The sequence below is a fragment of the Microtus ochrogaster genome, linkage group LG8 (genome assembly GCF_000317375.1).
Source record: "Microtus ochrogaster isolate Prairie Vole_2 linkage group LG8, MicOch1.0, whole genome shotgun sequence".
Lineage (NCBI taxonomy): Eukaryota > Metazoa > Chordata > Mammalia > Rodentia > Cricetidae > Microtus > Microtus ochrogaster.
The window spans coordinates 22,045,374-22,047,140 of NC_022033.1; positions in this window are offsets into that span (position 1 = coordinate 22,045,374).

Sequence of the window (1,767 nt, forward strand, 5' to 3'; positions counted from 1 at the left end):
TACATCCAAGTTTGCCAATCAACACATCCTTAATTGTAGATAAGGGGATGGAAGTAAAAATTGCTTGAATAAAAATATTCACATAGTATTTTGGGCCGGGCGGTGGTTGCGCATGCCTTTAATCCCAGCACTCAGGAGGCAGAGGCAGGCGGATCTCTCTGAGTTCGAGGCCATCCTGGTCTACAAAGGGAGTTCCAGGACAGGCTCCAAAGCTACAGAGAAAGCCTGTCTCGAAAAACCAAAAGAAAAAAAAAGTATTTTGAAGTGTCCATTCTGAGTGAAATCCTTTAGATCTTTAACTGTGGTTTCCCTGTTGGATAAAAAGTCTATATATAGTTGGGCTGGAGAGATGGCTCAGAGGTTACCAACTGACTGCTCTTCCGGAGGTCCTGAGTTCAATTCCCAGGAACCACATGGTGGCTCACAACCATCTGTACCGAGATCTGGCGCCCTCCTCTGGTGTGCGGGCATACATTGAGGCAGAATGTTGTATACATAGTAAATAAATCCTTTAAAAAAAAAAAAGGTTCCCAGGACAGGCTCCAAAGCCACAGAGAAACCCTGTCTCGAAAAACCAAAAAAAAAAAAAAAAAAAAAGGAAATCTATAGATTTATAGTTGGTAAGTGGTAAGTCTTAATTTACTTTTCCATGTACCCTCAAAACATATTTTTGTTTATTGACTAATCAAGTTCTGTTTGAAATACAGTTGAATAGTAATCAAAATCCATAAGAACCAGTCAAATTAAGTCTGTACTTCATGACAGTGGGGTTGTGCTAATAAACAGGATTTTATGAGGCTAAATAATTAAAATATCCAATATTGAAGTAAGGATGGTTAGTAGAAGTGAAAATAGGCAGTCAAGAAAACTGGCTGTTCGGGGCTGGAGAGATGGCTCAGTGGTTAAGAGCATTGTCTGCTCTTCCAAAGGCTGAGTTCAATTCCCAGCAACCACATGGTGGTTCACAACCATCTGTAAAGAGGTCTGCTGCCCTCTTCTGGCCTTCAGGCATACACACAGACGGAATATTGTATACATAATGAATATTTAAAAAAAACAAACTGGCTGTTCATTGTTTTTCATATCAGACATGAAGCTGCAAAGACAAATCTCAGGATATACAATTTTTTTTGGTTAATAGGTCATTTTGCTGTGTGTCCTTGTTCAAATAGTATACTGTGTACCATCAAGGGATTAATGTTTACAATATTTAATACACTAAGTACACTGAGCCAGGATCTGTGAGAATATTTGTATCTTAAGACAGTTTTCATGTAGCTTTGGAGGCTATCCTGGAACTAGGGTATGTGGTCTATGCTGGCCTCTTAACTCACAAAGATCACCTTTCTCTGCCTACCATCACTATCCAGTGGGAAACATCTCATTAGCTCAAATTTAAACACTTTTTAAACCAGTCTATCTAGCAATGGCTGCTCCCATCAACAAAGTACTGGGATTAAATTTGTATGCCAACGATTCTGGCAAGACATTTAAGTATTAGTGATGTGCTTGCATGTATTCAAGGTACACCATGTGTGCCTGAAGAGTCAAGATGATCCCAGGGAACTCGAGTTAAGTAACCATGTGGACACTGACCTCAGTAATCTCTTAAATCCTTGGTATATGCTTTCAAATGCTATGTCTGAAGTAAAAATAGGCTGTGAGAAGAAAAAAACTTTTATTGTACAAGGGTCGAAATGGATGGCAAAGTATAGATGTAGCAGGCAATCACTGCCCTGATTAGCATCGTATGCCCATTCCGATGGC